The 23,391-nt window shown below is 39.6% G+C and overlaps 1 protein-coding gene across 2 annotated transcripts in view; it reads right to left on the reverse strand.

The window, feature by feature from the left end:
- Nucleotides 1–23,391, reverse strand: part of RAB27B (RAB27B, member RAS oncogene family) — a 137,469-nt gene that overhangs the window by 54,951 nt on the left and 59,127 nt on the right. The window lies entirely within an intron of this gene.

The following is a 23,391-nucleotide window of genomic DNA, read 5'->3' on the forward strand; positions in this document are numbered from 1 at the left end:
ACCCTCACTGGCCACAGCACCCTCACTGGCTGCAGCACCCTCACTGGAGCATGCTAGGCTGCACGCAGCACCCTCACTGGCCGCAGCACCCTAACTAGCCTCAGCACCCTCACTGGCCGCAGCACCCTCACTGGCTGCAGCACCCTCACTGGAGCACGCAGCACCCTCACTGGCCGCAGCACCCTCACTGGCCACAGCACCCTGACTGGCCGCAGCACCTTCACAGGAGCACGCTAGGCAGCACGCAGCACCCTCACTGGCCGCAGCACCCTCACTGGAGCATGCTAGGCTGCACGCAGCACCCTCACTGGCCACAGCACCCTAACTGGCTTCAGCACTCTCACTGGCCGCAGCACCCTCACTGGCTGCAGCATCCTCACTGGAGCACGCTAGGCTGCACGCAGCACCCTCACTGGCCGCAGCACCCTAACTGGCCTCAGCACCCTCACTGGCCGCAGCACCCTCACTGGAGCATGCTAGGCTGCACGCAGCACCCTCACTGGCTGCAGCACCCTCACTGGTGTATGTTAGGCAGCACGCAGCACACTCACTGGTCGCAGCACCCTAACTGGCCGCAGCATCCTCACTGGTGCACGTTAGGCAGCATGCAGCACCCTCACTCGCCGCAGCCCGGAGGGAGGGATGTGGGGGTCGCACCTGGGGGACCGGGAGCCAGCAGCGGGGCTGGGCAAGTATCCCTGCAGCGCCCACTATCCTATGTCCCTGCGGAGATCCCGGCCGGCTCCCTGGAGGTCACAGGCTAGACACCCGTCCCCTCCCCACCTGCCCCCCCGTTGAGGGATCCATGGTAGGCTGCGTGCACACAGGGACAGTCGGACCATTCCTCTGGGAAGGAAGTGCCGGCCTTCAAACCCCTGCTGGTCAACAGTGAGACTCTATTTCAGCTCTGATTGTCCCACGGTCTTCTGTCGGGTGGGCAACGGGCTTTGGGCAGCTCGGGGCGGCCCCCCACCCCGGGAGTTCTAGGGGCCCAGGAGCTGCAGAAAGAGCCCCAAGCAAAACCAAAGGTGAACACGCAGTAGCAAAACAGCTAAGAAAAAGGCAAGGGCAGAAAGCATTTGGTCCCACAAGACTACACTGGAAAATACAGTAGTTCTATTTCCTGTGCCTTAAGGTTCTTGGCCTGAAAATGAGGATGATAAAATGCCTTTATAGGGTTATTGTGAGCAAATGAGTTCACTTCAGCAAAGCGCATGGAATAGTGCCCAGCCCAGTAAATTCTGTAGACGCGTTGCTTTACATGTTATTGTGGTAGTTCTTATCCACTCCAGCCCCCCAAAGCAGGATCTAATTAATAAAAATTACTCTGATCGACTAGGAGAAAGTATAGGAGGTTTCGGTTGTAGATTTTCAAAATATATGTATACTGGGTATCTACGTGCATACTGGGTATCTATATGTATACCGGGTATCTATATTTATGGTAAACCTGTTTTGTGTCCATCAACAATCTCTGAGTATAAAACAAGCATGTGTCACTGGGCCTAGAGAGAGATAAAAGAAAGAATGTAACTCGGAATTGACTCTATTGTATGTAGCACATTAACCTAAAATGATTCTCAAAACAATTTTTTTACATGAAATGATTCTCTGTGCTAATTAGTGATAATCTGTATTCTTCACCCAGTTTACATGTTCACTTCCATTAATCCAAATAGATACTATTTCCCGTATAGAGTTTTAAAGCCCTTGCCCATAGGTCATTTGATTTTCACCAACCTGCTTTGAAATAAGCAAGGCATCTATTATTTTTATTGTCCCCAATTAGAGAAAAAAGAACTGGAAGTTGAGAAAGTCCCAAAAAGGTGTCCAGAATCATGAAGATCCATAAAGGTAGAGAACTCAGGTTGCTCGTCCCAAAGGCAGGGCTCAGAGTGGTCGTTGTACTGTGCTTCCTGCCTAGGATTTCTAGAAAAAGTTCCTGCATGAGAGAGTCTAACAAAGACGTGTATCATCTTCTCTCCTTGTCACCCTTCCCCAGATAAGTGTACCAGCTGCCTCGTAGGTACACTTTTGCAGGGACAGCCCTCCGGGAATCACCCACCACGTAAGTCCCATCTGTGGGTTCTGAAGCTCAGAGGCACTAATGTCCCTTAGTGATGCTATTCAGGTACACGACACTGGTGGAAATTTTCCTTCCCAGTGAGAAGAGGGGTGGGAGAACATGAGAGAAATGATTCTGAGCTGTCTCATGTAGGCTACTTTGACCAGAGGTGGAGCAGAATAAAAGAGCCTGCAAACCCAGTGAAAACAGGGGGACAGCATCATGTGTCATAATAAAAAATAAATACCTTCCTGTACCTGGAGTTTCTATGGCACGAATTAAATAGACATAATTTGTCAATAGGTTTATCGATCAATAAATACAGCACTGAAGTGAACAGATACCTAAGTGCACATGGGAGACTTCTAGTTAAAAATGGCAAATTGATCACATGTGTTTCATCCCCCCTACCCTGAACTCCTCAAACTTGAGAATAAATGGATTTTTAAATGTTATTAAGTAATAGAGATAAATAGAAAGGAGAAGAGACCTCCAAAGACAAAATAAACAGCAATAGATGATTGGAAGCAACTAGGTCAGATGGAGGCTTGTAACTCACTTGGAGAGAGGAGTTTACACTCTGAGTGCCCGTAGGAGGGATTGTGGATAAGAAGCAAAATGATTCTCTGTGCATTCGCCTGCGAGCCTCAGGCCTAGGAGGCAGAAACGCCACCAGATAAGGAGGCCAGGTGGTGGGATGAGCACAGAGGTTTGGTTAGATGTCTGTATACAGAATGCTTGCACCCAAAGCTTCCTTCTCCACTGCCATGCAATCAACCAACCATAAGTCCCTCCATCTGCTCAACCCAGTCTCCAGGAGACTGGAAGTTTATTTTCTGGAGAAAGTAAACTAGAGTAATCTGTGGTTTAACAAGATGAACACAGATTTTTACTCTGCTCCTGTAGAAAATGAATTAAAAAGAAATTTATATGCAAGACAGGAAAAAAAAACTCTCAAAATTGAAAATATACTCAAAAATCTTTAAATTTGACAGATAGGTTGGTAATATTATGTTGAAAAAATCTTCAGGAAAATAGAACAAAGACCTAGGGAAATTTTTAAAAATTAGAGAAAGGGGCAAATTTCCGGACTAATGGGAATGCCAGAGAGGTCCAGAAAAGATTTCTTTCTACCCAAAATGGGATGAAAAAAAATTAATTAAAGGAATAGTGCAAAAAACAATTCCAGAAATGAAGACTGTAAATCTTTGGGATCAAAATTTCCACGAAAAAATCGCAGAGAAGAGTTTTTAAAATCAATTAATTAATTACATACACAAAGATAAACCATTCTGAAATATCATAAGCCTGGGAACAAAGAACATAAAACATCTTCCAGCGACATAAAGCAGATCACATACAAAGGAAAAGAATAAAAATTGCATTGGATTTCTCAAGATCAATAATGGATCCAGAAGAGTCTTTAAATGACTTCACATTTTTAAAATGAAATTATTTGGGCAGCCCTGGGTGGCCCAGCGGTTTAGCGTCGCCTTCAGCCCAGGGCCTGATCCTGGGGGCCCAGGATCGAATCCCACTAGGGCTCCCTGCATGGAGCCTGCTTCTCCCTCTGCCTGTGTCTCTGCCTCTCGTTCTGTCTCTGTGTCTCTCATGAATAAATAAAAAAAATCTTAAAAAAAAATAAAAATGAAATTATTTTGAACCTAGCATTGTAGACCCTGACAAAATGTCAGCCAAGTGTGATGAAAGATATTTTCAGACCTGCAAGGATTCAAAAATGTACTTCCTGTACTGTTTTTAAAGAAGGATTTCCGAAATAAGCTTATAAATCAAGAAAGAGAAGGAGATGGGACCCAAGAAATGCAGGTCCAACATAGAATACATAAAAGTAAACTCTGCGGGACAATTGTGAAGCAGGCCTGGAGGGAAAGCAGAAGGATGAATTACAGCAGGAAAGTTCCCAAGAAAAGGAAGAAAAAAATATAATTATCTGATGTACATATACATGTGAAAAATTATTGATAAATGTGTGTGGGGGGGAGACTGCAAGTGCTCATCTGAGTCCACGTCCTCTTTTTCCTGAGCACCCCAATAGATTTCGTTCCTTAGCCCTCTGCAGGCAGAGACATGTAATTGAGTTCTAGCCAGTGGGATGTGGGCAGCAGGGATATACACTCCTCCCAGGCCATTCCCATAAAGTAACTCATGAGATCCTCCGTGCTCTCCCTCCTCCTCCTCCAGACACAATTCTCAAAAAAGTGTTCTGAGGCTTTAGAAGACATGAGAGCCCCAAGATGAAGGAACTGTGTGACTCCGAATGACCGTGTGGCACAGAAGCCCGAGCTGCCACACGCTGGCCCATGACATGAGCAAGAAATAAACCTATACCATGTAAAGCTACTGAGATTTGGGGGCTTGCTTGTTAATAGCAGTTAGACTCTTCTGACTGTTGGAAAGATCATTTGGGGACATTTGTGAATAACTCGCAGTAGACACAAAGTTTACTAAACAAATTTGAAAAAGGACATTACTAACTCCAGGGGGAGAAAAGAAGCATAATGATACTACACCACTTTACTGAGATGTGACCACAATATGATCACAATAACGGGAACGCTGACAAGAGAGTAACGATAAACTAGGATGCGAGCGATAATTAAATAATTATTAATAATAAATCTTCCTTGCATTCTTTTGCCCGCCTTTTAACCACTTATCAGGTAATTTTCCAATCATCCAAACTAACATTGATTGATGTAATTTCAGGCAAATGTCTTTCCTCCCAAAATATATGTAGAGGGTGGAGATAAGGAAAGACCGTCTATGTACATGTGTAAGACGACTACATCCTCAACTATCATAACAGTCAATAAACAATGAGTAAAATTGCTAAGTAAAGAAATAGCAGAATAAGCAAACCATTTAGAAATATGTAAGTGTGATGAAAACTATGAGTCAAATGTTTTACCATGGGGATTGAGGCCAGGACTTAGGAGGACTTCTGTGCTGGTTTATAAGAATTCACCACCATTTTTTTTTAAGATTTATTTATTTATTTATGATAGACATAGAGAGAGAGAGAGAGAGGCAGAGACACAGGAGGAGGAAGAAGCAGGCTCCATGCCAGGAGCCCGACGCAGGACTCGATCCCGGGACTCCAGGACTGCGCCCTGGGCCAAAGGCAGGGGCCAAGCTGCTGAGGGGCACCCAGGGATCCCCTCACCACCATTTTAAAGAAAAACTATGAGATGTATTACCTCAACAAAGATAAAATTAATATTGAAGTAGTCTTAAAATATAGAGGGAAGAAAAATATTTTAATAAAGAGAACATTATAATTTTTAAGTATATGTATATATTTTTGTGCAATGACCTGTTAGCAGTGGAGAAAGTGAATTTGGGGTGCAGCCTGATGATAGAGTTGAGAGGTTTGCACAGTCATTTATTCACTCAACAAACATTTATTAAGTAAGGGGTGCCTGATACTCTGCTAGGCACAGGGGATGAAGTGAAGAACATGAAAGAAAAATATAAGGTGCTTGGGGCACCTGGGTGGTCCAGTGGTTGTGCCTCTGTCTATCTTTGGCTCAGGGTGTGATCCCAAGTTCCCAGGATCGAGTCCCGCAAGGGGCTCCCTGCGTGGAGCCTGCTTCTCCCTCTGCCTGTGCCTCTGCCTCTCTCTCTCTCTGTGTCTCTCATGAATAAATAAATAAATAAAATCTTTTAGGAAAAGAAAAAAGAAAAATATACAGTGCTCTAGGAGAAAATGAAGATTTTAAACTTTAAACAATAAATATGCTTGGTTTCTTCTCTTGTCCTTGGTGATGTTTTCCACTGACAACTTTTGGGGCAAGACACTGTCTTTCATCCTTCCAAATACTCTTAAAAATTGCCATCTTGACCATCAGCTCAAAGCTCACACTGATGAGATCAGAGGTTTCCCAACTCACCCTTCTGCTGGGTTGGCAGAGAAGGCCGTGCGGAGGAGCCATGCGCGGCTTTGCCTCCACCCTCTGCCGATCTTCAGTTCGTATAAAGCCTGTCTAATCACAAAGAAAAATCAACCCCTCCCCAGTTTGAGGAAATCCCACAGCATGACTACAAGTCACAAGACTGGACACCCAGGTTGTGCTGGTTTTGCTAACTACTTTTAAAGATGCAAGTTCAAAAAACATATATGCTTAAGTGAATTTCTACGAGCAAGTTACTCTAAATACATAGCACGTGAAGACCCATTGTAGGCATCAAGTGGACTTGTTCACGTACTTACAGGTAGAGCCTCTACTCTATGGTGTGTTCCTAACTCCCGGCTTCTAACCCCATTTTGCCTCAGTTTCTTAGAATGTGAAATAAACCCACAGTGGGACCTTATATGGAAATTACTGTAACTCAGTCTAATTCTTTCTTTCTGTGTTAAAGAAATATCGAGTGGGAAAGGACCTAATGGTTTCATGAGTAATGCTTTCACACGGCCTTTATGCAAGCCTGGACTAGCAAAGAAGCCGCAGTAGAGAGGGTAGGTCATATTTCTGTGTACAAATAGTATTGGACCCCCTTTACTAACAACAACAAAAAAATGCTGCAAGTATAATTGTGAACATAATTATGATTACAAAATTGTTTAATTCATGTATCAGATTGATTAAGGATAAATAAATCTTTCTTAATAGAACTAAGACAATAGGAAAGAATGTAGCAACACAAACATATCTTCGTAAATACAGTCATATGTTAACATGTGTAATTATATGTGCAGATGTTAAGTATAGTCTTATTTAAGCACATGTGTAGACATATATTTGCTTAATGCTAGCTTCATAATGAGTTACAAAATAAGAGGTTTTATACGCCTATCATGTAAGTATAAGCAAATATATGGTGATTTCTTCATTTTCCCCAAACATTTTATTAAAAACAGTGTTCTTGTTCACAACTTCGGCTACTTTTTTACCTGCAAATAGTTCAAATTGTGATGTCATACACAGGAATAATTAAATCTTTATTAAAATTTTGTCAGCCTTTTGACCAATTATCAGGTAGTTTTCCAAGCATCCAGACTAACATTGATTGATGTAATTTCAAGCAAATATGTTCTTCCCCCCAGAATACTTTTTTGATCAAATTAAAGTACTTTCATGAAAGTTCCATTATAAGAAATCTATAATGACACCAATATAAGATAAACATCTCTTTTTTAAAGGTATGATTTGGGAAATGATGTGCCTTATATCTGATCATATATGATATTAAAAGATAATTTACAAGAGTAGCAACTAGTACATGAAGCTCTCTGGTCATAGCAAAGAATCCCATTCTAAGTGATTACTTTCTAAAACTATACTTTCAAGAAATAGTAAAGTTGTATTAATAAATACTTTTACATTATAATTAAATGAAATAGCTATTTTTAGCATCAGTATAGTAAAACTTTCTAAAGCCATGATAATTTTTTATCATATTTCTAATATATATTTAAATGTTCTATTTCCAAAATGACTTGAAGATTCTAAGTACTATAGCCATGCAATATGCACTCCTGAGATATGCATCGCTGCCATAACCACTCAGTTTTTCCTGTTCTGTGAAATTTTTAGCTACAGACTTCATTACTACTGCAGATTGAGAGAATGGAAGAAAATCCCTGTATGCGTCATATAAAATATAGGCTTTTGTTAGAATTATACACTATTTTTATTGTCATATATTTGGTGAGAGTCTTGACAGAGGAGACATTTCAAAGGAACCCACAAAAGAACATAGGATCACAGTGAAGATACGAAATTAATAAGAAGTTCTCATTTTCTTGCATTTCTCCACCTATAAAATGTGGTAAATATTAGTCATCTTCTTGGTGTAAGGCATCCTATCGAATGCACGTCTTGGTGGGAATCCCCTCTAAAAGTCAAAGGCGTCAGATACTCATGGCAGTGGTGGCAGTGTACAGGGTCTGGATACAAAAGCACTGAGTGATTCCAATAGTAGCCTTCTAACCGCAGGACGAAATGAGGTTAGGCTTGTAACTCTGGTCCTAATCTAGCTTGCCCTAAAGTAGGGACAACGCAATATCAAACCTGGGCAAAGTATTCTTACAACTAAAAGAAATGTGAAACTTGCTAAATTATATAAGCAAAGAAAAATGAGAAACGTATGGGAATGGACGCTAAGGGCGATTGCACCAAGGAAGAAGGAGCACAATTTTAGAACAGGATGAGCTGGTGAACATGAATGCCCAGGATAAAATGTAGTGATTTGATTGAGAGTCGTTATAATTGCTTTCTCAGTTTGATGAAATTCCAACCTAGGGTAAGCCCTATCTTAACTCAAAGAACCACCCTTCCTCTCTAGGAAGGACACTGCAACATTACAAATACATTGAGAATGTTTTCTTTCTACATTTTCTCAAAAGATCCTGCAATTATTTTCCAAGATAATTGGCACTGGGGAACAGGAACCTTTTCAGAACAGAAAATTGACTCCAAGTTGTCACTAATGACTGAATCACAAGAAAGTCCTGCAATTCAAAGATTAGAGTCAGAGCATATGGCTTAATCAAATTTTACTTCCCAGGAGGCCCACCAGGAGTCTCAAATCCATCCCATGTTTGCCATTTTTTCCTTTATCTATAGGCTAAAGGTCAATGTGATCGAAAGGTTACTTTTTGAGTTTCTGATACTAAAACTATGCAACACAAATACATGTATTAGATATATATATCCAAAGGGACAGCTGTTCTTGGAATGAATTGCAGATATTAGTGCCACTTAGCTATTAAAAACTTGAATGATATAAAGAAAGGAATTCCTATCCCATTTCTACCTGGTGCTCTACATTGACCTGTGTAGAAGGCAAATGGGTCTTCAAGAACAACAATGAATATTTAAAAGCTTAATCAGATAATGACTTCAACTGCCGCAAATGCAACTAATCAAAAGGAGAAATTCTAATATCCTTGGTAAACTTCATAGGTGGCTCTAAGTCATATATATATAAATTCCCTCCAAGGCTCCCCATTTGATCCAGGTTTCAGACAAAGCACTTCTGCTTCTTATACTCTATGCCCAGGGGATTCATGATAACACATTTATCTGCAGTAAAATAGGGTGCTCTGCTGAGACTTTGGCATTTCCAAGTGGAGGGATCATTTTGGAAGCCTCTATGTGTAAAATTATAGAGGTAAAAAAAATTATAGAAGTAGGGGTTTTCCCATGTTCTGGAAAGAGTAAGATGAACAAGAATTCTAACTCAAATGTCTTAGGATTTACTTCAACTTCTGCCAAAAGACATTTATAATAACCTCATCTTTGATCTTACATGTTAAACACACGGGGTTTTAAAATAATTTGTTTTGCTTATAAAAACTTCATGTGGCTGACATCCCTACAGGCGTCCAAAGAATTAATGTTTGCTGAATGGGTCAACAAATAAAGGAATCTGTTCACTACCTTGATGTCCTTAGCAAGGAAGTTTTCCAGGAAAAGGACAGGAATCTCTTGCCCATTCTCTGCTTTATATTTCAGCGAATCTGCTTTTTTTTTTTTAAATTGCAATATTAAAAGTTGGAAAAAATATTTGTGAAAATGATTCAAAGCAGGAAATACTGCACTCGTCAAGTAAATATGATTTACAATTAAACTGCCAGTAGCAAATTAAGGAAACTCCTTGAGGCATAATGATACAAATGTGTGTGCGTTTTCTCAGTGAAAATTGCAAGACACTTTGACTCCCTCACAGTAGTTACTATAACCTAAGTCACAGTTAAAATATTGGCAGCTCTCTCTGTTACTGTTTAAGGAGATAAATAAGCCACAGATACGCCTTGCCTATTGCTTGGCACCTTCAGCCTTGCCTCAACTCATTAGTGGCAAAACCGGATTTGTAACAACCAGGAAATACATGGCCCAAACTTGTACTGACACAGCTAAGATCCTTTAATAAGAAGCAGATGGAATATAAAGAGGAGTAAAGGAAACCCTGTCAAGGACATTCTGGCCACAGCGATAGACAAGGACCACAGGGCCCTAGAGGAAAGAGCCACAACCAACAGAAGCATGAAAACATGGTATTAGCATTTTCCATGCCATGACATCTGGTTTCTTCTTTGAATTATGTCAATTAAGAGCATAATTGCAGAGAAAGACAGAGGACCTAGGCTTCTTTATTCATTCCATTCCCCATGCTGAGACTTAGAATTATCATTTGCATCAAGAAGGTGGTAAATATGTCATAAGTTTTTAGTTCTTATTTGTCATTATTTCACATTTTATTGTATGATTGTGTATATATATATACATAAATACGTGTGATAGACATATGTGTATATATATACATATATGTCTGTATACTTTTTTCCTTACACCAAAGGTTAAATTCTTCTTAATTTTATCTTACACCACTAGAAATAATAAAGTTATTAACAAAATTAATTCCTAAAATGTCTTTGTTACTTAGTTTGGAATCACAGAAACTCAAATTTTAAAAGCAATCGTCTAGGTCAAACTCTCTTCCAAAGAGCACTACATCTAGAAATATTAATAATAATAATAATCAGGTATACATATGAAGGGTTCTGTAGTCAGGCTTCTTTGGGAAGTACTGCTTCTGCTACCACCTCTTAAAATTCACAGTGAGCAGTGACCTTAGTCGGTAGAGCATGTGATTCTTGGCTCCAGGCTCACAAGTTCAAGCCCCATTTTGGGTGTGGAACCTACTTTAAAAAAATGCATGTGGTACCTGGTGGCTCAGTCAGTTGGGTGTTTAGTGAGCACCTACACACTTTATGAGGTCCAATGTTTAAATTTCAGAACTAATTCCATCACCTCTCCAATCCCCTATTTCTTCTTTCATATAAAAAGGCCAATAATAAGAATAATCACTTTATAGAGTTGCATGCCTGAAAAACATTTTGAAAGATACTTCTGATAAGTATATATGTGAAAAAAAGCACAGCACTCCCTAGAATTAAGTGTTGCTCAGCCAAATTTATTGGGAGCCTACTAAATGAAAGACCTGAGAATTTACAATGGAACCCGAAAGTTTCATTTTACCAAAAGAGAACAGGATATGTGGAAGGGATTACAAATGAACAAGAGGAAGCCTTAGAGAAGACAGATGTAGTCATTGTCTTAACTATGGGTGTAGTTTCATCAGTATAGCCACATGTCAAAATGTATCTATCATACAGTGCATTATAATTATGTGCAGTTTATTTTATTTCAGTTAAAATTCAATAAAGCCATCTTGAAAAAGGAACATAAACATAACACTATGTTTTATCAACCATTTAAAGAGATGCAAGGGATCCCTGGGTGGCGCAGCAGTTTAGCGCCTGCCTTTGGCCCAGGGCGCGATCCTGGAGACCCGGGATCGAATCCCACATCGGGCTCCCGGTGCATGGAGCCTGCTTCTCCCTCTGCCTGTGTCTCTGCCTCTCTCTCTCTCTCTGTGACTATCATAAATAAGTAAAAATTAAAAAAAAATTAAAGAGATGCAGTTATTGCCTTATTTAACTCCTCTCCTCTCAACTCAAAGTATACTTGTAGGGTATATACTATGAGTACTTGATCTTCTATTGTATATTTTGAAGGTATTTACCTATTCTCAATATTTTCAGATCAGTATTCTCCATACTTCAACTTATACAAATACTGAAAACTGGAGTTAGAAGAATAAAATTATGATTATTTCAGTTCTTAATCAACAGTAAAACCTGGGGCACCTGGGTAGCTCAGTTGGTTGGGCGTCCAACTATTGATTTCAGCTCAGGTCATGATCTCAGAGTCCTGAGATCAAGCCCTGTGTTGGGGATCCACTCTGGGCATGGAGCCTGCTTGGGATTCTTTCTCTCCCTCTCCCCTGTCCCTCTTCTCCTTGCCCTCTCTTAAAAAAGAAGAAGAAGGAGAAAGAGAAGGAGAAGGAGAAGGAGAAGGAGAAGCAGCAAAATCTAACTTTGTAAGCTTTTAAAAAAAATCAGTTAAATAGGTGATGGGGATTAAGGAATACACTTGTGATGAGTACCAGGTGATTTGTGGAAGTATTGAATCACTATATCATACACCTGAAACTAATATCACACTGTACATTAACTGGAATTTAAATAAAAACGCTTTAAAAATCAGTATAACACAAAATATTATTATCTGCACATGAATGGATATGAACATATTTTAAAAGCGTTAAAGAAAGATAGCCCAAGTTTTAAAGAAATTAATGTAGAATCTGTTTAATAATGTTCATACTTAATTTCTGAATAGTGAATAGTATCTTATATGGCATGTAAGTAGGTGGTCAATAGATGTATTGAGGTGAACAATTATTTTATAATCAACTATTTTATAATCAACAATGACTATTTTATAATCAACTATATAAAGCCTTTTTTGCATGTTTGCTCCCAAACATTTGGTTTTGACTTTTGTATTAGTAAGCTTTTCTGCAATAATGTACTGTAATAAATCACTCCAAATTTCAGCGCTCCAACATTTCAGAAGGAACTCAATAATCTTCTAACCAATCCATCTGGCTCAAACCTACTTATGTTTGCTTTTAAAGATATTTATAATACTTCTGATATTGAGCAGTAATGCTAATGTAATTCTTTACTTTTTTGAATATTATTTTTGCTAGTTGTTAACAGTTTAAACATGGTGTTAATGACTCATGTTTCCTATTTACCTAACCATCCCAGTTTGATAGTAACTAACAAAACAACCTGAAAGCTAATCTGATGATTACCTCTGTTCAAGAGGCCATTGTAGTTCTTAAAGACATTGTAAAATTACACATGTATAGTCCTCAGACATGTATTTATATTCCACATATTATCTCCTTTGATAGGTCTGAAAATTTCAAAGTTTTTGATTAATATATTAGGGCAATGAATTTTAACAGTTCTTCCTTCTATTTCTTCCCATCAACAGTCATCCCTACTTTTAACCCATATTTGTCTTTAAATAAAAATTTTTCCTATATTTTCAGAGCATATTGTAGAGACAGCAAAATTCATATTTTTAGTGTATGATTCTGCAAGTTTGGTAAATGTAAGAAGTCAGTTAGTTTACTAGAGAAGTGTGGGTTTGTTTTTTGTTTTTTTTTACCATGTCTGGCCATTTCTCGAAATTTGATTTATTAATTCCTATAGCACTAACTATGCATTCCTACCTCACTTCTGTAATCTGATGTTTCATATTTAGTAATTTCTAATATAAGTTCCTCACACCAATCAGAACAATTTCCTCCAAGTCTGTTGAGCAAATTCCATTTCAATATCTTTGTTCAGGTTGCTTGCTCCTCCTGCAATACCACACTCAACATCTTGACTAATTTAAATCCTGCAGATTGAGAGAATGTAAGAAAATTCCATTTTTCCATTATCCATATATTTTTATTACTTCAAATCAAGTCTTGTCTTCTCAATTAGTTTTCTCTGAAAAAAAAAAAAGCTAATAACATATCTGCTCTTGAATTGATCTCATTGAATTGATTGATCATGTAACACCTGAATTGTTTCAGGTTTGTATTTTCTCACCAACCAGATTCTAAGGATGCTGAGAGCAAGATAAAGTCCTAGCATGATAAGTGTTACCTATAGATGCTCAGAGAGGTAACCTGAGAATTCCTACAAAGAGGTGTTGAGAGGAGAATAGGTGACTTGTATGCCTTTATAAACTTTATTACTGGTGTGCAGTTAGAGTGAGATATTAAACCAAATCCTTGATGAGTTGCAAAATAAGGATTCTTCAGGGTTTTTTTTGTTGTTGTTGTTGTTTGTTTGTTTTTTTAAAGATGGTATGTTTCATTGGAATGGCTTTGAGGGAACTGATAAAGATTGGTATTACCAGTGTTCATAGATTCGTTGATTGCATGAGCAATCCTGGTGACTTCTTGTTTTCCCTAAATTTAGCAACTACTGGGAGAATGCCAAGTTCCTAAACTGAGGAGCAGGTGACTGCAAAAAAAGTTGTTACATGAACACTGTTTCTCAGTGTAAAGACTGCAAAATGGGATGTGAAATCCTTTGGGACTCATGAGATGCCATAACCTGATCTAGCTAACTTAAGAAAAAGTCACAGGTCAGTACTGGTTGTCAATGGCTCCCTCGGATTCCAGGGAAATTCATATTTGCTTGATAGTGGCTAAGAGCCAAGAGTAACCAAAATGAAGTACATTGGCACGGCTACCTGAGAGTCACACATTTCTTATTTTAAGAATTTTCAATCTGCAGATACTTTGCTTTCGCATTAGCAGTCATATTAATCCATCATTAAAGAACCACAGACTCTTAAATATTTTAACGCCTTTATTTCCATTGAAAATGGTAACAAACAGTGGTTCTTTATACTATTGTACTAAGTAAGCAGTTTTAGGAACATTTACGTTGAACAGCCTTTGAATATTTTTCAAAATGTATTGAATAATCAGAGACTGTCAGGGGAGTAATAAAAGTTTACCCCATCAGCCACTGCATTGGTCCCTCATAACTTCTCCCCTGTTTGACAGAAGCCTCAGAGACATGTTTATTTTTCTTCAGGTCCATGTAGGTGAATGCAACCTGGTCTCTAACACATCCTCCGTGTGTTAAATGTTGGATGTGAAAAGAAAGTCTGCTTTCTTAACACTTGAGCTGCTTAAACCTAACACAAAAGAAAGAGCTTAAACTAAAGAATCATTATTATGATAATTTTCCATCATGCTAAATCCCATAATAACTTTTGAATCAGGCATACATTTAAGCTCTTCAAAATATGCATGAGGAAAGAAAACAGTGTCTGAGAGTGTTGGCAAGGCTGTATTTTTTCATTTTTCTTTTGGATACTTACGCTTGTATACACTTGATATCAAAGTGAACAACAAAGCTAGGAGGTAAAAAGAGATACTGCTCCTCTAATCAAAGGTATGCTCCCCACCAGGTAACACAATAGCCTCCATGTCACACTATCGGCTTCATCTCCCTAAGAGATGGGTTCTGAGTTAAGCAGATGATTCAGAGACCAGTACATTTTCTAGTCCTTGACCTAAGGCTGAGTACATTGCTTATCTGTGAGGGCTGTCAACATATTTCAAAGAAGGACTCGCCACAGAGCACAAAATATGGGCATCGGAAACAAAAAAGGAAGCGGCAGCACAGTGTCTCGTATCTCTCAAGGAAATCCCACAGCTTGGGAACAAACCAAGTGGACTCACCACATCATTCACTTTTATCACAATGGGTCACGATTAAGCAGCTAAATCAGATGTTCTACAGTGGAACGATTTTGGGAAAACAAGCACATGATTTCCTATGAAGTGGCTTGTCCCAACTTATGAGCAATAAATGCATGATTTTGATGGAACTGTATTTACTAATTCAATCTGTGTGTCTGGGGACCTAATTATATTTTCAATGGAGAAACAAACCCTTTTCTGAAGTGTTCTTGTTACTCAACATGAAATCTGATCTTTGATTCAGGAACTTGAGTTTCAAACAACAATGAACAATACCTGCTTGATGAATGTTGAGTTAACCTTGAGACTCATTCAACTCTATTAATATTTTCTAAGAATCATCTGTGCTTCATTTTCAGAGTGTGATAGCACATCATCTCTAAACTCACAAATTACCTATGCTAGGATCCTCAAGTCAACACTACTGGATTTTGTTTTTCTCAGGGAGGGAAGTCTTCAACCACATTGGGATGAAGACAAACCTGCTCATGAATTCTCCAAGTGCATAGGGCAAATCATTACCATTTACGGTTGTGAAAATTGTAGTTGTGCTTTGGAGGTAGAACTAGCATAGTACCCTGACAACTTTAGATAAAAAGACAGAAATTTCTACATGTACAGGAGAAGACAAGTATAAAGTTTTTAATATTCATTTAATAATCATCAATAGAAAAAATGAACCAGAAGAAAAAGGGATCCAGAGTCACCAATGTTTCCATGGTGTCTTCTTATAGCCTTTTCAGGACTGAATGTCATGGTGACCTCCAGGTTGACCCAAGTTTTTTCTCTTGGTACCTCTTCGAGACTTGATGAGACTTCCCCTTGATGCCACTGCCTGTGATACCCCTCAGAGTAAAATGTGTGAGAGGCTTGAAATGTGTGGAGGCTCACCTGGTGAGCCTGGGAAGGCTTTGCTGCCTACTAGCTGAGATGTGAAGGAAGGCCTTGTTGGACTGAAATGAGGCTGCCAGAAACTGCTCCCCCACCACTACCACCAAGCTCTGTCACATCTATCTTAACACTGCAGAAAATGGCTCATACCAGTCAAAATTACAAACAGAACAAAAACAAACAAAAACCTACCTTCAAACATACATTAAAAAAGTAGCCACCCAGTAAGACACTCCTATGTGCCCTTGACCCAGAAATGCCATTCAAACTTGGCATTCTTGTGAAAAGATACTCACGAGAATATCTTTTAAAGCAAAAGAATCCAACTCCAATCCAGGATCATACATTTCCCTTAATTATCACCTGTATTTATCTTTCCTTAAGCTAGAACAGGTCCAACTCTTTGACCTTCATGATCTTGACTTTTTGAAGATTACAGACAAGTTATTTTGTAGAATGTCTCCCAGTTTGGATTTGTCTGATGTTTTCTCATCGTTAGATTCAGTTACTTCTTCCTAACAAACTTGAATGTGCATAGGAATCTCATGGAGGTCTTGTTAAAAAGATTCTGATTAATAGGACTATGGTGAGATCCACAGTGTGTTTCCTACAAGGCTGAGGCCATCAATGGTACTGACCACACTTTGATTTAAAAAGCTCATTAGAGGGACACCTGGGTGGCTCAGTGGTTGAGTGTCTGCCTTTGGCTCAGAGCATGATCCTGGGGTCCTGTGATCGAGTCCTGTATCAGGCTCCCCACAGGGAGCCTGCTTCTCCCTCTGTCTCTGTCTCTGTCTCTGTCTGACTCTCTCTGTGTGTGTGTCCCATGAATAAATAAATAAAATCTTTTTTAAAAAGTTTTAAAAAGCCCATCAGACACCAGCCAAGAAAAGGAAGATATAATTAGTCCTCATCAGGACTAATCCCTCCATCCTTCATGGCTGTTTAACATAGTCACATCCAGAAGTCTCAACCTTCCAAAAGTATTGATTTCACCACCAGAAATCCCAAACTTTTGGAACTATTGATTTCTCCCATCCCTAAATGAACCCCAAACCTTACCATTATCTCATCCACACATATGAACTCCAAAAGCCAGGAGGCACCCATGATTCTTCTCTGGGGCTCCGCTCCCACAGCCAGCCTGGCAGCGCAGTCTAATCCCAACTTGTCCCAAATCTACTTGCTTCTACCTGTCTCTTCTCTTCCCCATGCATCACCTCTTCCTTGCACCACTAAAGTTGTTTCCTAACTGGGTTCACTGCTTCCACTCTTCTCCCCCTACACCCAGCCACCAGGGACATCTTTTCAAAGTAATGTAAGCAGGTTCCTCAGCTTGAAAACCTCTAATGGCTACTTATTACAGGAGGGGAATAAAAATCCAAACTCCTTTCTGTGTTTGCAAGGACTTGTGTGACTTCTCACATACCACTCTTGTTGCATGCTGGCCTCTTTTCTCCTTCTTCTCCTCCTCCTCCTCCCCTTCTCCCCCCTCCGCCCCCCCGCCGCCCTCCTCCTCCCCGCCTCCTTACACACCTGTAAGATCAGAAGTCTGCATGGCATGATTCCCCATCACCTGTGTTTCTTTATTAAACATGAACGATTATCAGTATGAACAATTTATTTTGCTCCCCTCCTCCTCCTCCTCTCCTCCTCCTTCCCTCCTCCTCCTCCCCTCCTCCTTCTCTTCTTCCTCCTCCTCCCCTCCTCCTTCTCTTCTTCCTCCTCCTCCTCTTCCTCCTTCTTCTTCTTTTTCTTTTTCTTCTTCTCCTACCAGCCAAACTCCACAATCCTTCTGCTCTAGATATGCTTCTTCCTGAACTTGCATAGCTTACCACTTTATATCATTTAAACCTCTGCTCAAAAGCCATCCATTTTGAGGAGCTCCAACTGCCCTCTCTGAAACAGCCCTCTTCCCCAGTTTCTGACTTCTCTACCCCCTTTCTTTATTTTCATGATAAGCATCATCGCTATGTAAAATTGTTATTTAATTGTTTTCTTGCTTGCTTTGTGTTTCTTCCTCTGCTAGATATAAGTTCACAGAAGAAGGAACATTGTGTTTTTTTATTGACATATTTCAGCTACAGTGTCAGGTATAACATAAACACTCAATAAATAATAAATAAATAAACTGAAGAACTAAGTGAAAAGCGAATAAATGAGTCCTACCCCACCTAAATCAAAATGTTTACATAAGCAAAGAACTGTCAATGAAAAATTAATAAAGCTACCACCTGTTACACGATTGCTCACCATCAACGTCTCCTTTCCAAATCTGCAAATGGTCAGTCAACATAGATTTTAGACTGGAATGACACTGAATGATGTGTAGCCCTTGGACTATTCCTCTTGCTACATCTAGGACCTTAATAAAAGTTCTGCAGAATGATATTAGTCAACTAGACCTTATAATCTTCAGGGAAGGCATCCCAATGTTCCCTGTTCCAGTCAGGGAATTTCTCCTGGCAAATTGAGCCTACATATTTAAACTCCTTTTGCCCCATATTCTATTGAAATAACTGAAGAATTGAAAAATAAGAAACTATCTGTAGCAGTTTAGAAAAATAGAAAAGGGTAAAATTGCTCAGTAAGAAACTTAGAAAATGTCAAGAGGATATTAAAATAATGAATTTGGCCCAAAAGAAAATCTGATCCATGCTGACCAGTTTATACATCCAGTCAAGGAAAGAAAGGACACACCTTGAACATACATGAAGAGGTTGCCCTCAGGTCGAACCTTGAATCACCACATACTAGATGCAAGAGGAGGCCCTGAGACCTTGGAGGAGGCCAAGACAAAGACTAAAGCCACAGTGACAGTGCCCCCAGCGCCCACTAACTTCAATTTGCCCAAGCAAAGAAACAAAGGAAGAAACTCAGCTCAGCCCAGGAGTAAAATCTTAGTGTTCTCCCTCTCTGGAAATGTCTTCCCTACCTCCTACTGGTAAGTATTGCTGGAGGGAAAGCACATTCTCCACTGCTGGAAAAGCCTGGAGCAAAAGTAAGGCTGCTGTGAACTATGCTAGGCTCCAGCTTCCCGGCACCTCCAATTATTGATTCCTGCCTGGCTTCACTCCCTAAGGTCATCTCGCTGACAGAAATGGAGGCTTTGCTGCTTAGGAAATCCTTTGGTCAGCATCTTACTCAATGGGAAGGGAAAGGGGTCGGGACACCCAGTTGTGGACTGCTCTTGGCCTCTGTATTCTGAAGGACAATCCACCACTTTCCATCTCCTTATGCTCACAGGTTCCAGATTCTAGCTTACTGTCCATCCGCTGCAGTCCTCCACACCCAACAAACTGGGGGATAGTTTCAATAGGGAATGGCACAGAGACCTGCACACTTGCTGACTGCACCCATATCTTCTTCCTACACATTTTAAACAATCTAGATCTTCTTAACTCAGGCAGTGGTTCTCACAGAGGGGCTATGGTTGATCTTTCCTTATGCAAGTGACCCTGGAGTGATTGAAAGAAACTTTGAAAAACTGTACAATTTGATCTTTGCCTTCATCTCCATGCCTCTTGATGGGGATAATTGTTGTATGTTTCTTTTTTAGTTTATAAAACTTAGGGGATCCCTGGGTGGCTCAGCAGTTGAGCACCTGCCTTTTGCCCAGGGCGTGATCCTGGGGTCCCTGGATCGAGTCCCGCGTCGGGCTCCCTCTGCCTGTGTCTCTGCCTCTCTCTCTCTCTCTCTCTCTCTCTCTCTATCATGAATAAATAAATAAAATCTTTTTAAAAAACCTTGGAGATACATTATGCTAATATCTAATACTGTGACTGAAAATAATAATCATAAATAACATTATTTAATATTCAAACAACTAGTAACTCTTGGATATTAAGTTTGGATTCATAGAAAATGATCTAACATATAAATGAATGTTAACAACTTAGAAGTTTCAAAACTTATAAGGCCTATCCTTTTCAAAGTAAGTAGCACTTTGTTGTGCTTTTTAAAATTTATTTATTCATGAGAGAGAAGGAGAGAGAGAGAGAAAGAGTGAGAAAGCATGGCAGAGACAGAGGGAGAAGCAGGTCCCTGCTCTAGGACTCTGGGATCATGATCTGAGCCAAAGGCAGACCCTTAACCAACTGAGCTACCCAGGCACCCAGTAAGTAGTACTTTGTAACGTTGCCACTCCTGGCAATAGTTTTCCTATTTTCTTTGAAAGCCTAACAACTAGAGAAACCTCACAAGTGTAGGTTGATTTAGAATGTGACTTTCCTCTGCTTTGACACTTCTCTCGAAGGACTCTACTCTCCTATAACAGCAATGACATCAGGATGGAGCAGAGACAGAGTGAGCCTAGATGACCCATGACCTTGGTTCTCATGTGGGCTCTGCTATCACTAGTTCTCTGATTCCTACATCTTCATACTTCTATTTCATCATTGGCAAAATGGATCAGTTCTGTAACACAGTAGCTAAGGTCCCTTCAAACCCTAACCTTCCATTATTCTATGAGCAGATCCAGGAATATGCTTTAATCCTGGATTCCTTGGTGTTTTCTTTCAGCAGCTCTCAGCCTTTGAGGAGGGGTGTCCATAGGTTCAACCTTCTCAGAAGTGGATCATTGGGCTTCCTAGGTGATGAATTGCTAAATAATAGGGCAGGGAAATGAGCTCTCAGTATGAAACATTAAAGGGAAAGAGAGGTCATTTAGGTTATAGAATAGACCAGTGATTTTCACATTAGAGCCACCTATGGAGTTTTGAACAAAATACTCAGCTTCACTGCAATCAATTAAATCAGAATCTTTCAGGGTAGGGCTGACACTGGATATTTAAACAAGAACAAAAATAATAAAACTCCTGGTACTTCTCTTGCACAGTCAGAATTGAGAATCACAAGACAAGATGGTGATGAGAGTATCATTTGAGAAAGAGAGGATATAAATCCAAAATATCCTTATGCAAAGGGAAATTATTTCTTAAAAAATCTACAAACCTAAAAATGCTAACTGTTCTTGGTTTATAAAGATACCACAAATCACCCCCTTTTAATGAGTCTGTTGGACAGCCAGAGTGGACAGCCACCAGAGCATATTTGAATATTTGCTCCTTACTAGATCATTGGAAAGTTAGGTCGTTGGGAAATAGAGACAGAGAGTTATTTAATCTGTCACCAAAAGTGAGAAAGGCTATAATTTAGACGGAACTATTCCAAACAAAGAAGGAATGAATGGACAGTTTTGCATTTTCAAAAAAGCCGTGGATCCTTATAACGAACGATCAATTCTTTAAGGCCTGCACACCTGCACACTCAAATGCCTGCTTGCCCCTCTGTATACATAATTCACCCGCCCATACTTGGATAGGATTGGAAGTAATATTTTCTTGATGCTGACGGAGTTGGGTATCATCACATCAGAAATGAACAGGATAGATATAACTCTACCTCCCTATGCTCTGACATGGAGCAAAGACTGCAATGATTCTTCAACTCGGATGTTTGGAAAAGTATTTGGCCCTATGTCTGCCCAGAACTAACTTCCTTGAGACACAGCTGTTACTACAACTATCCCACGGCCACTCTGTCTTTCAGATCTACTAGAATGAGAGGTTCCTTCCTGAGTGCAATTTGTCTAAACTGTAGTATAAACTGGAAGAGCATATGAAGAGAGCCTATTCTCACAGAGCTCTAACCTCTGATTATTTAAAACAACTAGGAAAAAAGATTAGACCTTAAACTTACTATATTTCATATCAACTGATCAATCAGTCTCCATCTTTGCCCCTTGGAAGTTGGTATGGCCAGATTTGGATGATGACGATGATATAAACAGTTATAAAGGCAACAATTTAATAATTTCACACTTAGGACCAGATGTTGAAGCACTAGTGTCAGAGCTAGGGATCTTGAAACCGTACCTCAATTTTACTGGCTCAGGCATGCTACTAGCAAGTGACAACAGGCCAGCACCACAAATTCTGTAACATTAACCTGAAGTGGAAAACAAATTCTTCTTTAAAATCATGCTAAAGGGATCCCTGGGTGGCGCAGCGGTTTGGCGCCTGCCTTTGGCCCAGGGCGCGATCCTGGAGACCCGGGATCGAATCCCACGTCGGGCTCCCGGTGCATGGAGCCTGCTTCTCCCTCTGCCTGTGTCTCTGCCTCTCTCTCTCTCTCTCTCTGTGACTATCATGAATAAATAAAAAAATTAAAAAAAAATAAAATAAAATAAAATCATGCTAAAGCTCAACTTCCACTCTAATGGTTGAGGAATTTGGGAAACTGGTGATAGTATGGCCTGCCATGCTGCCATTAGGAACCAAGGGCCTCATTTTGAAATATAATGCCTATAGTCTCTGCAGTAGATAGAATAGTCAAAAAAGCAACAAACATCTGTAATAACCAGCCTTGTAATTCAGAGGAAATCACCACTTGTGTATCATGTAACAGGAATGCTTGTCACTGTTTTTATTTTCATTTCTCATGATTTCATACTAAAAGGAACCACGAACACAAACATTTTTGGAGGACACTAGTCCAAACTCTAGATGTAAAATGATAGGGGATGCTAAGGACTGTGGCCTTCTGGTCACCACTACTCCACTCTCAAGGGGGCTACTTCTGCTCTACACCAGCTGATCATTGGACATAGGACATATATCGCCAGGTCTTCCCTTGTCTCAAAAGAAGTGGGAATTTAAGATATTTATGTGAACTCCCTTAAAAAAAAAAAGTTATTCCAAAATCTTTTCAACATTGAATGGATCAATTGGTTTGTGACTTTTGTCATGAAACTAGTTTAATATTCTCAGCCGGAGAATTATCCTACACATAAGGCTCAAATCTCATTTCTTGGAAAAACACAAAGATTTTTTTACTCAATCAGAGCTCATGCCAGAGCTGGATGGCATTTCACTAGTCCTGTTTAACAAGTGCAAAAGGCATACCTCTTGATGAGATCCTGGAGCTCATTTTGATTATTTTCAACTTCTTATTTAATGAAAATTCAATATTCAAATTCAATATTCAAAATTGATATTGATAATTCAAAATTTAATATTTAAGATTCAATTTACCTAATTCAGTGATAAAAGCCTAGAGTATGCAATGATGATGAACACTTAAAACATGTTTTCTGGGTCCCAGGTTCTAAGTACTATATATATATATTTATAGAAAGTATAGAATGTACTTATAGAAAGAGACAGACATAGATATAGATTTATAAATTCATTTTATTCTCAAAACAACCACCTGACATGGGTAGTACTTGATTTTCCCAAGTTCTCAACGAAGGGGAGTTTGGACCAGATGAA

This window comes from Canis aureus, chromosome 1 (assembly GCF_053574225.1).
Source record: "Canis aureus isolate CA01 chromosome 1, VMU_Caureus_v.1.0, whole genome shotgun sequence".
NCBI classification, from domain to species: Eukaryota; Metazoa; Chordata; class Mammalia; order Carnivora; family Canidae; genus Canis; species Canis aureus.